The 15,063-nt window shown below is 35.9% G+C and overlaps 1 protein-coding gene and 1 pseudogene across 8 annotated transcripts in view; one reads left to right on the top strand and one right to left on the bottom strand.

The window, feature by feature from the left end:
- The window catches only part of Gpd2 (glycerol-3-phosphate dehydrogenase 2), a 195,388-nt gene that overhangs the window by 70,564 nt on the left and 109,761 nt on the right, over positions 1-15,063 (top strand). The gene's annotated exons all lie outside the window — the stretch shown is intronic.
- Positions 1,534-1,634, bottom strand: LOC124080899 (U6 spliceosomal RNA; annotated as a pseudogene).

The raw sequence follows: 15,063 nt of genomic DNA, 5'->3' as shown, positions 1-15,063 counted from the left end.
GACTTCATCTGTACTCTTATTTGCTCCTCCCCCTCATCCAGATGACAAGCATTTCATCCACAAATATCCATGAATATTTGTTCTGTGTCTTTAAAGTGAAGGGTTCTATTTTAACACAGCCATACCACACCTAAATTATTAAATTATATTTTTTTAATATGAAAAGTCGGGTCATGTTGACATCCCTTGTAGTCTCATAACTTTAATACGTTCCTGATTAAGAAATCAACTCATAAGATGGACAAAATCTTAGTTATGGTTTTATAAGTTAATTAATTAAAAAAAAAACCTGATAGGTTTTCCATACCTTCTTTTGCTTCTTTCTGGTTTGATTTAACAGGTCCTCCGTTATTTCCTGTAGTTGGTAGTTAGAATAGTCCATCTGTTGCTGCATAGGAAACGATATCCCAAGTCCAATGGAAAACAATACATATATATATATATATATATATATATATATATATAGTTTCTCATGGTTCTGAGGATGGATGGGCTTAGCAGGGTGGTTGGAAGCCCTCATACAGTTGCACTGAGATGGCAGCTGAGGTTGGAGTTGTCTAAAGATCTTTTTGCCCACCTGTGGGGTGTCTTGGCTGGAAAGGCTAGAGTACCTGTGACTGGCTGGCATCTCTCATGTCTTCTCTATGTGAACTTTTCCACTAGTTAATCAGGTGTTTTACGTGGTAGCTGTTTTCCCCCAGTGAGAGTACAAGAGACCAAAGCAGAAATAAAAGGCAGATCTCTTTGCCTCTCCTTGGAAATTAATAGTGATTTTCACATTCTATTAATTTATATAAATTATGGAGGCCGAGAGATTTAAGGGATAGGACTTTATAAGAATAAGAAAAACAGGAGGAAGTTTATCTGGGAGACATGGAACAGCCTAACGACAAGCTTTAGGGAAGTGGAATCTATTTGTTGTGTCAAAAGCCCTTTAGAGGTGGTGATAAAAATTTCCATTATGAGTTTTTTTCCCCCCTTGCTCTGTGTTACCCTTTTGTTTTTTAAATCAGTCTTTAGAATCATTACCTAGGTAATTACAATATTTCATTAGTAGTTCAGGGGTTGCAAACTGGTACTTTTCTGTATTTTTCAGTTATTAATTGAATTACTTATAATTTTTCTGTTTCAACTATTTGCATACATTGTATATAGGAAAATCTGGGAAAATGCTTAATTCTTTCCATATATTTACCAGTTTTCCAAAGAAATGCATTTTTTTTCCTAGCATCTTCCAAATTTAATGATATTTTGAAGGCATTATTAACATCAACTCAACAATTTAGGTAGTTTGAAATGGGAGTTACTGATGTTCAAGTTGGCAGTGGCACCTCCTCCAGATGGTTCCTGGGCCCTTTTGTGATACTGTCTGTCAGTAGCCTATGATGACTTCTCTGCTGTCTGCTATGACAAGATATTTTGGACTCATCTTGAAACTTTGGAAGTTTCAAGCCTTGGAAGCAGCCATCGCTCCAATAAACCTTGTTTCCCTTGTGTAGAACATGGTAATTAGAGACCTTAATCTTTTTTCTTTTTCATATGGAATGCTTCATGAATTTGCATGTCATCCTTGCATATGGGCCATGCTAAACTTCTCTGTACCATATATGTATATGTGCTTTAAAAATGAGCACTAGAGACCATAACCTATTTCCTATGGATGTTCCTTGCTACTGATTAGTTGTTATTTTAGGCCATATGATAGAATGGATATGAGGAAATAGGAAGTAAAAGGCTATAATGATTAGTCATCAAGAAGCTACAAGGACTGGTCTTTAGGAACTGATTTTTTTCCATGTTATTACACAGCAATAAAATGCCTGACTTATCTGTTGGTAGGATCTTTAGGTGCCCACTGTCCTAGCTATTTAACATGTGTTCTAGCATCCATCCAATGGAAAACAAGAGTCTGCCCAGCAAATTCTTAGAAAAAGGGAGAAAGAGAGTAAGAACTCTACTCAAATCCATCTGGGTGTTGCTCTGCAGATCACACACAGTAGATCTCTTGGTGTGATGGGAAGCCAGCCTCATATTATACATCTGACCTCCCAAGAAAGAGCACTAATAACAACATTCTTCAATTAAAAAGCCCCATACTTTACTTGCAACTACTAATATTACAACCAAGACCTTGGAAATGTAATAGAAAAGTTGTGAAAAAAGGCATTGGTTACTTAGTCCTTATAAATATAAATAACACCTTGGTAGAATACATTCTCTGGAGCAAAACAGATTCCAATTTTAGAATGTGAGTTTTCAAACTAGTTTCATTATTAGTCTTAATACTTATTTATATCACACTTTATATTAGTGAAACCCTCCTTAGACTGTTAATACCCACCCACAGAATATATGAACCACATTACACCTAATTTTTTAAAACTCAGATCTGCTCATTAAACACACACACACGCACACATAATTTCTTATACAACCTATATAATTACCACTCCCTTTTTGTCTAAACCTTATATGTATTCTCTTAATCACTGGAAAAGTATTACTAATATCTGGTCTGGGGCCTATTAAGAAGAGTAATTCTTTGGGAAGAAAATGGTACAAGAACACAATAATTAGATGAAAGCAGCAACCAGATTAAGATGAAAATCAAATAACTTGTATAATGTCTTTATGTCAAAGATGATTAATATATAATTCTGAATTAACTAGGGAGAGGTAATGAGAAAGACTAGCAGTAAACCAGAAACTTTTATTTTCCAAGAGTTTTAAATATTTTAATTTTTAATCTGAGATGCACTATAATGACTGAACTTGATTCATGTTTTACTTTCTCTTATGAAGGTTAAATCTAACTGAAAGATAATTCTCTGAGTGTTTTTGCTATGTGAAAAGCACTATACCTCAATAGTTACCTCAAATCCATTTTATTAAAAGATGAGTTATAAATACATTATCATTAAAAAGTAATTGGGGGACTTAGTCTCTAGCTCAGTGGTGGAGTGCTTGCCTCACAATTGTGAGGCGCACTGGGTTGGATACTTGGCACAAAATAAAAATAAGTAAAGATATTATGCCCATTTACAACTAAAAATATATATGTATTTTTTTTAAAGTAATTGGAATACACTTAGTATTAACCAATTGGATAAATTCACTACCCTCACTCGGATAGAAGAAAAGCAAACCTATCTTTTTCAGTAGGTGCCTTTACTAATAGCATTCAAAAAATAGGAAATAATATGTATACTAGTTGTAAGAAATAGATATATTGCATGAAGCAGATCAACATATATATTTACCTTTTCCTTCTGTTTTCTATTATGAATTTCTTTTTTTCAGAATAGCTTTGGGTAAAATTTGTATTGCCATGATCCTTAACTAAAAATAAGAGAAAAAGATACTTCTTTACTTAATTATGTTGAGTTTTTTAAAGTAGCAAAAGCCCTCATTTTTTAAAAAGCTAAGCATAAACATTACTACCACAAATGTAATGAAACACATACAATTGACAGTAATTTTTAAAGTAATATAATACCTAGATGCAGTTAAACACCTCACTCACTAAAGTCTAATTAATTTAATTTGCTACATTTGCTGTTATCCTTGGACCCTTTCTTTTCCCCTTCATACCCCACTCCACAATGTACATAGAATTAATTCAGGCCATAAATTTTAATTTAGACTTATCTTCTCCCTTTTTTGTTATTATGTATCTCAGTTCAACAGCCTTTAATTGCATCTAGGTATAATGGAGGGCCTCTGTGTGCCTGGTGGTTGTGTGTAATTGGGTTTTTCCTCCTCTTCTACCCACCTGCTCCTCATCCCTCCAGGTTTTGGAAAGGTCCTCTTTTCTCACTCTCTGCACTTTTTGAGTTATTACCTCTCTTAATTCCTTTTGAATGATGGCAGGTTAGGCATGTTTCACAAATACTGAACTTGTAATTTTAGAGATATCAGGATGTCTGATCATAGCAGCTCTTATTTAAATTATTTTGTTGGCTGAACTAGATATTGTTCAGAGCAGTGACCCTCAGAAACCAATTCGGTAATCCTGAGCATAAATCAAGAGTACCAGGAACTTAGAAGGCCATTGAGCATTAGAGTTCTTATGAACAAAGAAATCTCCTGTTTATCACCTCTATGACCTGTATTTGATATTTGAAATCATATTTTGTATAGTATTGGACGGAGCCACAAATCGGAACAAGTTGCCATGAAGGTTTTCCTAACTCATGCTAAGAAAGAGCTGCAGTGCTTTCATCAGGAAGGAGTCTGTTTGCTAGAAAGACCTCCAGGGCATTATGTTACCCCAGACCTTCACACTGATCCCTGCCCTCTACAAAAATGGAAGTTTCCAAAGAATGAAGGAAGCAGCAGCCACTGAGCATGGAGAGCATCTCTCCTGTTCAGCAGCATGTGGCCTTTCTCATCGCTTTCAGTTTTCTTTGTGTCCAGAATAAAACAGCCATGTGTAGAAAATTCTGTACCATTGCATCCTTGAGGATCCCTTGGCTTGATTGCAGTGATCTCTGTGTGTATGTTTGCTTAGTCTCTTAAAGGAAAATAATTTAAAAGCTAAGCAGTCTTTCTCTCCCTCATCAACTCATGAGCTGTGAATCTTTCTGGAGAAATATTGTACATCTTAAAAGCAGTATTTGAATATGTCTCATGATTTTGCTGCTGAAACTGCGGCAACCCAAGTTGCAGGGCTTCTAAACCAGCCTGTATCTCACTGTTTACCCTCTTTGTCTGTTAAAAATTTGATTCTGTCAGCAGGGCCTCAGGTTTGGATGTTACCACCAATAGTTTGTGAGATCACAGGATGGGGAAAAAATGGTTTTCATGTGAATACTGCTCAACTTTTTGATGTGTGATTTTAGGGAAGTTGTTGACCAAATGTTGACATGTGATATTTCTGAATTGAAATGTGCCTGCTTTAGGTCTAGGCTAACTTTATATCATTGATACATCTGTGTACTCTCTTAAGAATGAATATCAATACTTTCTAAAATGTTCTTTTGTGTAATTTTGTACTCTGTCAAGAATGTCTTTACTATGTTAGTCTTGAAATGCTTAGAATGACTATAAAGGGAGCAACATTTTGCATTACAAGTTGAAACAATGTGTTGATTCATATATTTTCAGATGATAAAATTCTCAGTTTTCTATATGACTATCAATTTTATTTATTTATATATATTCAGTAATAACATATTAGTACCATCTCTATGTCAGGCGATGTCATAGGTACTGGATGGAACAACAAAATATTTGCTTTCTTTTTTTTTAATTTGCCATCTTTTTTAAAAAATATTTCTTTTACTTGTACACCTTTGTTTTTATTTATTCACCTTTGCATGGTGTTGACGATTGAACCCAGGGCCTCGCACGCGCTAGGTGAGTACTCTGCCGCTGAGCCACAACCCCAGCCCAAAATATTTGCTTTCTTAGAAAAGCTTTTTGGCAACTGGAGGCTATTGATAAGTCAACCAGTGGTTTACATTTGCATTTGAGACATTCAGTGAAAGGTGCACACCTAAGGTGCATGCAAGGGAATCTAGACAAGATTTCTTAAGTAATACTTTGCTGAATTTAGTAAAGAATAGTAATATAGCCAGGTAAAGTTAGTGGAGGAGGATGTGGAAGGGAGCATTGTGGCCAGAGGAATTCAGGAACACGGACTTCAGGAAGCAATTGTATGGAACTTGAGTGTAGGGTGGGTAGATGCACACAGAGTACACACAAAGCCTTGGTCATGGAAGATCAGCTGTTCCACACTTAGGAGTTTATCTTGAATTCTGGAGGCAGTGGGAATGCAGTGTATGAAAAGCACATATTAGATACAGGAAATTCAGTATGTGGAAATGTGTTTGAATGATGAGTGTGAGAGTTTTGGGTGAGATTGAATGCTGATTTGAAGGAACCCCTGGCCAGGAAGAAGCAAAGACATAGGAAAGAAGAGATGTACCACCTGCAATAATATCCATGTTTTTTCTTTCATCTTCTACAAAACTACCTAGATTTTCTTATTATCTTAGTAGCTGTCTTTGTGGTTTAACTCTTTATTTATATGTCTGTCCTTTCAGGTTTTTTGTTAAGTCTTCCATTTGGAAATAAGTCAATAAACTAAATCAAGTGTTTCCAAATTCTGTTTTCAGAACAATCTAGATCCTTCAAAACTTTAGAATGTGGGCTTTAAAAAATCTGTGATTGCCCAACTGGTTTATGTCAGCATTTTGGAAAGAATATCAGTCTTTAAGCAGTGTTAGAGATGTAAACCCTCTGGAGAGTGAAGAATGCCTGGTGCATGCTAATTTTGTACTTATCCAGGTGGAAGAAGAAGAGGAATAGCCAAAGCTATAGATAGAACAAAGGCATGTCAGCTGCAACCTGGTCTCAGTTTGGGCTTAGCTCTCCTCACCAATCCTGTATTGGGACATTGGTAATTTATTTATTTATTTTTAACCTGTATCATATTAAGTTCTTACTTTGACAAATCGCATTTTGATTTATAGTCTGTGCTTTTGGCATGTGCTTTAATGGCATTAGCCAACTCTAGACACATACTGAATTCATTATGTACCTTATGTATGTAAGTAGTAATACTTCCTTTTAATGAACATACGGTCACATCAAAGTGCTGTGAGGGTGTTTTACAAAAGCGTCTTTTGCAGTGCTCCTCAGAAGTTTGGAGACGTGTGTTAAGTTGAAGACTAATATGCTGTATTTTAAGTTGTATTTTAATAGAGTAATATATTATAATTTTGCCCTCTCCTTAAGGTGAATAGTCTGTTATAGTCTGCTTGAGTCTTTGATTCTTAGGCTTAGGTTTTAATTAGAATTCAACATTTTTGACATGTAAATTTTTTATTTGTAACCAGATGAATTAAGAACTCAAAGTAAAATTGACTTTGAATTTGTAACCTGATCTAAGATGTTGAGAAAGAACAGATATGAGGAACTCTTTTTCTTATTTTCTATAGGTGGTAAGACATTTACAGAATCTACTCACATAGATGATCTGGGGCAACACTAAAGCTTGGCTAGGTCTCTTAAAAGACTTCTTATTCTTAAAATGTGGGCATCCTTCAATAACATGTTGGGGCAGGACTTTGAGGGTAGATAGAGGTAGAGAAGTGAACCAGCAATTGCCTACTAGGTGTAGCCAGCTCTGAGCAGGTTTCTAAGGGGAGTGGCTGGCAACATAAACCACCTGTCCCAGCTGAGTTGGCAGTCATGATACCCATTCCATTCCTATTCTGTGTGGGGATCTGATCTTGGTTCTGAACAGGGAAGCAGTCTTCTTATTGCAGTGATCCATGGAATCAAATGTGTGATAGTATTTTGGAATTTCTTTGTGAGAAGGAGGAACTTTGAGGACACAGGCAACCTTTAGAAATAGGCCAGTTTCTTATGTAGAAAGGTTGAGAAGAATGCCAAAGATATGGACAAGCAAGCTAGATGGAAGTAGAGTTCTGGTCCAAAAGAACACAGAAGACAAACCAGATATTGGGGTGGGGAGTCTTATGTTTGGAATATATGGGAAGAGGAACTGCAGCCTGTTGAGTACCAGGAATTCCCTTGTCTAGGGGCTCCCTAAAGACAGGTATCAGTTTGTGGACATATAATAGATTCTGGAGGGTTAAGGACTTCTTTGACCCTGCCAGGTGCAGTCAGGATTGACTCAGGACTCTGTGGGCCAGAGCCTGGGGAGGGAAGGCTTCCAGTAATTATAACAGAGCTGGGGCACCTTGACTGTCTCAGAAACTAATAAGAGTTTTCTTTGAAATAACCAGCATTTCCAGGAAGACCTTGAGAATTGCTGGGTAAGAGGCTCTATTCACTGAAACATAGTATTTGATTTCTTTTTACTTTTCATTATAAAACAAAAGTGAAAACCTTAGTAGTACTTTTGGTATGTCCCAGCTTTGCCTTTAAAAGTTGAAAGTAAAACTAATGAATACATTTCAATTTGGAGTAGCATTGTATGAAGTCTAAATTTGTGATTCATTTTTTTTGAATCATAGGAAATTAGAAATAGGATAGTGTGATGGGTTAATTGCTTTTTACATTTGACTCTTGCTTCATGTTACCAGGCTCTAGAATTTCAGACACAAAGGTAAAACTTTTGGCATTCATTGAAACCTTTTTATTGGAAGAGGTATTTATGGAACTATTTAATTTTAATTTAAGTTAATCATAGTTTATCATAAATGAGTGTAAAGCTTATTTATTGAATTGTTTTATTTATAAACTTTTATTGAGTGCAGATTATATCAAACTCTGTAGAACATTGGAAATGTCTTTCTTAAGTACAGGGCATATTGATTTTATTTATAATTGTTTTCTACCACCAAACTCCCCACAAAGGGGGAGTTCAGTTTTACGTGTTTATATGTTTCACATTAATAAATTTGTTAGCTTTAAAAAACCAACTTTGATATCTGGCATACTATTTGATGTATGTGGTGGCAACACTGACATGGTTTTATTGTTAACTATATAGTATACAAACTTCCTTTTTATTTCCGTTAATCTAGAAGATAAATCAGATATTCTGCTAGCTATTAGGTTGTGAAATTAAACTGACTCTCACAGTATTTGCACCTCAGCTTATTTGCCTCAGCATGTGACTTTGATTATAAAGGTTCAGATTAGTTGTTCTATCATTTCTCTCAGGGTGATCAAGCTGTGGTAAATTGATTGGTATTAGCACAACTCACAGCCATTATAAATTGATTACTTTAGACAAAAAAATATTTAATACCTTCCTACATGCTAGGCATTGTTGTCCTTGCTACAGATAAACTGCTGGAGGTGATGATGGAGAACAGAACCAAGTTCCTGCCTTTAATTTATTCATTCCTATGAGAAGTGAAACATCCATGTAAATCAGATGTCTCAGATTGCTGTTAAAAAAAAAAAAAGTCCAGTAGGGCAAACTTATTTGAATGATCCAATTAAGATCAAAATTTTGCTTAGTAATGGTGAGTTTAGGCCGAGGCAAATGAATAGTCTTACTGGAGACTGTATTTGTCAAGATGTGAGTCTGAATGTTTGCTTATGATTTGAACATGAAATAAAAGCCTACCTCTAACCAGAGGAGAGGGAAGGTCAGTTTAGTAGAAGGCAATCTTTGTTAATAAGAGTTTTTTTCCTATAATGCTTTCACTCATATCTGGTCATTTCAGTGGCCCCAGGGGGATTGGCAGAGAAATTGATATTATCCCTACTTTATGGTTGAAGAAACAGAATGAGCAAAGGGTTGTGCCCAGGATTATAGTTCTTGGTGACAGGCTGGGTCCTGAATTCAGGCATGCAGAGTTTCTAGCCCAGTTTCCCCTCCAACCCCCAGGAGAGAGTGATGTCAACAGTTTTGTATGCAGTCTTTCAGACAAGCAGGATGCTGGCTCTGGTCAGACTGATTTGATAACAATTTGATAAGATGTGGAATCTTCCTATGATTAGAGAAATCTGATAGGATACAAGACTGTCCCGGAAACAGATAAAGGTTCTCAAAAGGTTGCTTCCAGTTAGAATTCCCCAGCTGGTCCTTAGCACATGGTTCCATGTGTTTATTATGTGTCTCACACTCAAAATCACCCCTGGGGCAGATTGAGCCATCCTTTGTGAAAAGTTGTGTGCATGTACTCACACACAAATGAGAGGGAAGGCTGCGGGAGGATTCTGTGCAAGTGGAGGATTCATTTCCATTTGCCAGTCCTTTGAAGAAAGAGGGTGCAACTACATCAAATGGCTTCTTGTAACATTTTATGTAGTTAGATTCCACAATGGGCTTATTTGAAAATTTTGATTGCAATTTATGCAATAGGTAAAAAATGGGAAATATCAGCGAAATCATCAGGTTCCAGTCTGTGATTCCATCCTAGAGGAAACTGAGGTACAGAAGTTGTCACCTGTTTTCGGATGTTAGTTGTAGGTAATAAATAAGTACAAATAAAAATCTGGCTGATTTTAGGAGAAAAGGAATTTCTTGAGAGGATGTTGAGCAACAGCAGAAATGCTGGGAAGGCAGAATATCTAGCATGAAATTTAATGGATGAAAAATGATTTGCAGCAACTAGAGCCATAGGCAAACTGCTGTTCCAGAATCAGTGCACCAGACTTTGCTGCTGCTGATTGCACATCACATGTTACTCTACCACCTCTGCTGATATCTCTGTCATCACAGCTCCCAGAAATGGGGTGGTGCTGTTGCCATTATCAGCACACCCACCTCCATATTGGACGTTCTTTGGTTCATTAGGTCTAGATTGGGAGCTGGGTAAAAGGCCATGTTATGGTGGGTCACTCTTCCCCTCCTGTTGGAGGAGAGACTACTGGTCTGCAAGGCTTATAGGGTGGTGAATGAGATTAAATGATGGGAAACAAACCCAAACTAAACTAAAACAGAGCACCAGAAAATTATCTGCCATGGAAACATACCTTAGTGGCTGTTTAAAGGATTAGAATTTGAGTTTTCTGATTTTTCCCAGGATACCAAATTTATAGCTAGAGTTGATTTCCTTTGTTAAAAACTGGCAGAGGTCCCCTAGTTTTTAACAGAAAACAAAGTCCCTTGGATTAAAATTTGGTAATTCTTATATTTTGAAACAACATCATTTTTCTCCAGATTTAAAACCATTCTCTTGTTTTCCTATCCTTTGTGACATACAAACAAAACAAAATGAAAAAAAACATTATTTGTTAATGGTTAAAAAATGAAGAGAGAGAGAAACAAACAGAAAGAGAAAACAATAGTCAGCAAGTGTGGAAATTAGACATTGGTTGTTATATGTTTTAGAGAAGGTTTGCCAAATTGGTGAGCAATAAAACCATTTAGAACTGGAAAATATTTGGGACTTTTTTTAAACATATTTTTAGGCAATAACCATAACATATAACCAAGGTATAAAGTAGTCTTGGAGTTTTAGTAATCTTTTTTAGCCTTTTAATAATAAAGGTAAGTATAATGATAATAATTTATACATATTGGGAATTATTGTGTTGTAGAATGCATTATCTGATTATTTCTCACAATAATGCTATACAATCCCAATATCATTCTCCTTACATAGAAGAAAAAACAGACCCTTAGATAAGGGAATTCGTATGAGTTAGTAGAGATTGGATTTCATCTTAAGCACACACTCCTATGAGAAAAGCTTTGCACATCTTCCTATACATTAAAAGAGAAGAGAAGATGTGTGGGGGAATGTTGGGTTTGGTGATATTTTAAGAAAACCTCAGAAGAAAGATAAAGGAGGTATGCAAGAAAATAGGAATGGTTTTTCCAAGATAGACTGTAAACTTGCTCACATTTTTCAGTATCCTGGGGCAAATTGACGAATCTGACTTTTGTTTTCTACCCACCACAATGATACTTAGCTCAGTGCCTGGTACATAGTAGGAGTTCAAAAAATATTTGCAAAAGGAATGAATTTCAAGCATCCTCAAGTCAGTTTTCTTGAGTTAAGATGTCATGATGTCTAGACTGCAACTCTCAATAGAGAGATCTTTACCCACAAAGCTTGACCTTCCAAGAAGGCTTACCAATGAATTTAGCGCATTTCACAAATAAGCAAGGGAGCTTACCCAGGATTTTTAGGCCACATAATTGTACGGTTTGTAAAGGAGTCTTCTACAGTATGTCTTGCTGTCTGACTTTCCAACTTCATTTCAATTTTTGTCACATTGTTCCCTTTTCCTTTTTCCTCCTAAAAACTATATAAAAAAACTATTTTTGGCTTGTGCTAGAGAGAATTGATTGTCCTAGAGCAGGCACACGGAGTCTTCATTGTAAACTAATGTATAGAACATTTTTGTACAGAAATAGCTAATGAATACCCAAAGCATTCTGTTGTTTGCAGTTTAAATGTGGTTTCATTTTTGTTCAATTCTAGCTAGATTCCTAAGTGTCTGAGAAGTAGAAAACTTATTCCTCATTAGATTTATTTAAAACTTTTTCAAGAAAGGAAAGTCCTGAGGGTATAGAAACTTTATGTACTTAAGTATGTCATGTTAAGGCATTTGACAATGTTTCCTTTACACAGGGCCAAAGACCACAGATCCACCCTGATTGCTAATTATTCAGATTGTAAATAGCTTATTTGAGAACTTAGGGTGAGACAAAAGAAACATGAAGGAACAAAGGGCCCACAATAATGAAAAGGATATTGTGAAGAGAAAGGCCGGGCAGAATTATGATGCAGGTCACATCCTGTGCCTGCATTTAATTGTACCTTTGTATTTAATAATAAAAATGATTACATTCTTAGTGCTAACAGGTGTCCCTTCTTGAGAACTGTGGTATGGAAAGATGACAGCAAATTACTCCAATTCATAAACTTGGAATATTATGCTTTTATTTCAAATTTCACCAGTCTATACTAGAAGATATTTTTCTGCAAAAATACACATCAACTCAAGAAGATTTTATAACTCTTTTCCCTGATAAATATATATAAAATATAAGCAAATATTTTAAAGTATAAATGAATGAAAAAAAAAACACTTGACAGGCATTATTTAACATATTGGGATTATATTAATACCATTATTAATACTGCAGTCACATTTCTGGTACTTTACGCTTTTATATAAGCTTTGGATATAATTGCAAATTAGTAGAGAATTTAATTTATAGGTGGTCTTGTTGCTAGAACTTAATTGTGTTAATTGCTTATGTTTTGTGGCTCGTGTATTGGAGTGGTTAACTGGTTCCCTGGTCTCTGCAGAACTTACACTTCTTCTTCTTCTTCTTCTTTTTTTTTTGATATTAGCTATTGAACCCAGGGACTTTCTGACTTTCTACCACAGAGTCGTGTCCCCCGTTCCCCACATCCCTTTTTAAACATTTGAGACAAGGTCTTCCTAAATTACCCAGGCTGGCCTTGAATTTGTGATCTTCCTGCCTCAGCTTCCTGAGTAGCTGAGATAATAGGTCTTTTTACCAAATTTGTTACTATTCCATTGACCAAACAATTTTACATGGCTGAGTCCTGAATCATAGTAAAAGGAACATCATGAAGACTTGTGACAAAAGGCATGGGCACAGAAAGGGAAGAAGAATGGAGCAATATTTGCAATATACTTCATAGCCCATATAAGTTAATAAAATTAAAATTTAAGCGTAATCTGAGATCCAATGGGGAGAGTATGTTTTCTGATTTTTCTTTTTTTTCTGATTTCCTTCATGAACCACTGGTTTTTTGGTCTTTATGAATGCCCAGTCTCTTTTAGTGATATTGGGGTAATGTCATAGAAGCCAGAAATGGGGAAAAGATTGAAGTGAACTCTTGGAAGGGATAGGTAATCATTTTAAAGGTGGGGTATTATATGTACTGTATGATTTCAGAGGTATCTAGCTCCTCTCTTGTGTATAGGATGTCAAAGCCCAGAACTGCAGTGCATCACACATTATGCCAACCCAGATTAGTCACATATCCAGAAGCTCCAACCCAGGCATCTCAAGCCCAGAGTCACTCTACATCATACCTTGTGAAGTGTGTTTTCTCTACACTGCTCCATGTGCTTCTTGACCCTTGTCACTCCTTATATAATAAACATTTTTAGCTGGGTATATGGCTTAGTGGTAGAGCACTTGCCTAGCATGCACAAGGCTGCCAAAAACCACCACCATCAACAACACTTTTGGAAATTGCATGTTGTCATAATTTACTTTGAAGACTATGTTTTCATCTTGAGTTTTCTTTTTCAAGCTTACTCATTATATATACTCAAAACAGAATTGAATAATCTCTTTACATATACACATATACACGTGCACATGCTTATTTTGCCCTGCCTTTGCCTGTACTTTTCCCATGATAAAGGGAAAATTTAAATGCAGTGGTTTTATTCAATGAGCTTGAGTTTGGTAGATTAGCCTTGGAATTACCTTTGCCAGACTACAAAGGGGAAGCTGCCAGAGAGGTCACTGTGACATTATCAGTCTGAAACAGTGAAACATTCCTTGTGGATTTTGTTAGAAATGGGTTTAAAGTTTTACAGAGATATTATTTCTCACGAGAATCCTTCCCCCCTTTGCTTGAAGTAGTCAAGGTGATATGAGACCCAGGTCAGAGCACAGTGAAATGAAGGAAATATTCTTAACATTGCAAAGTGCTGTTTTTCATCAAATATGAAATTGTGGGCAGGTGTTATTTTAATGAAGAAGTATTTTTTCCTAACAATTAGACTTTCTATACTGGGAGGCAAATAGTAGATTGATCTGTATGTAGTGAAAGGCCATTTAAATGTATACTGTATTTAGAGGAAGATTATATGTACATTTTCATAGCACCACAGAACTTTAGACCTGAAGGAAATGAAAATTCCAGCTAATTTGTTACCTATTTTTTCCACATTTACTCTTTCTTCATACCCTTTACACATTCAATGATCATTACTCATTTTTTTCCAGCTATTTTGCATGTTAACTTAGTTGCCAAACTTTGACTCCAAGGAGAGCAATATTGCTATGTCTCCAAAATATTTATATGTGAGACCTATCTTTTAGATGGTTACATCCTGAAATACGCATGGTCACACATATGTCACTTAAAATACCTATCACTGTTCTGTGTTCCAGGCCATTGAGAGTTAAGACAAAATCTTCTCTACAACCACCAACCTTTATTCTTTTGGGTGGGTAGATTTTATATTTTGTTTTTCTAAACAAGGGAAAACAGTTATAGTTCCACCTCTTATGTGCTTCCTCCCCTATGAGCTGTAAGCTCAGTATGTGCACATATGTAAGATTTCAAGTGCAAACGAGAACAGAGCAGGAAACAGATTTTCACAGTCGCCGTCTGGGTCCTTGTGTAAGTGCCAATGTAAAGCTACTCGCTGATCAGTGAAACACAGTATAATGTTGCCTGGCTCTAAGGAAACGGATTTGAAAATCTAAACTTCATAAGCAGATCAATTGGGTGGGGATTTGAGATTATTGTATCACATTCCAATGACATGAAGTGTTGTCAAAAAGGTTTTTTTTCTCCAGAAATAAATTACAAGAGGCATAGAGATACCTTTCCAAATGTCAGGAAGGAGTTGAGAAAAATTTAGTTAAGAATAATGAAAATATATCATTTATATTCC

The sequence above is a fragment of the Marmota monax genome, unplaced genomic scaffold (genome assembly GCF_021218885.2).
Source record: "Marmota monax isolate L192 unplaced genomic scaffold, Marmota_monax_Labrador192_F-V1.1 WCK01_AAM20220418_F8-fsc00048, whole genome shotgun sequence".
NCBI lineage: Eukaryota > Metazoa > Chordata > Mammalia > Rodentia > Sciuridae > Marmota > Marmota monax.
The sequence above is the reverse complement of the archived record's forward strand: the minus strand, read 5'-3'. Positions and strand labels throughout refer to the sequence as shown.